A 233-nucleotide genomic window follows, 5' to 3' on the forward strand; every position below is an offset into this window, starting at 1 on the left:
GTATCTGATTATAAAGAAGATATTACTTAAGTCTTTCCTTTGAGCATTTTCAAAAGTGTTGAAGAAAGTACAGTCTATTTTCTAATCGCTCGTGCTGCCGTTTGTCATATCATTTGCCAGCGCACACAAAGTCTAAGGGAGATGCACGCCACACTTCAACGAATCCTTGTGACGCATCATTTACAGTCCAGTTTCTGTGCTTGTATCCAAACGTGGATAAGGTTAATATAGTA

The sequence above is a fragment of the Penaeus monodon genome, chromosome 15 (assembly GCF_015228065.2).
Source record: "Penaeus monodon isolate SGIC_2016 chromosome 15, NSTDA_Pmon_1, whole genome shotgun sequence".
Taxonomy (NCBI): Eukaryota; Metazoa; Arthropoda; class Malacostraca; order Decapoda; family Penaeidae; genus Penaeus; species Penaeus monodon.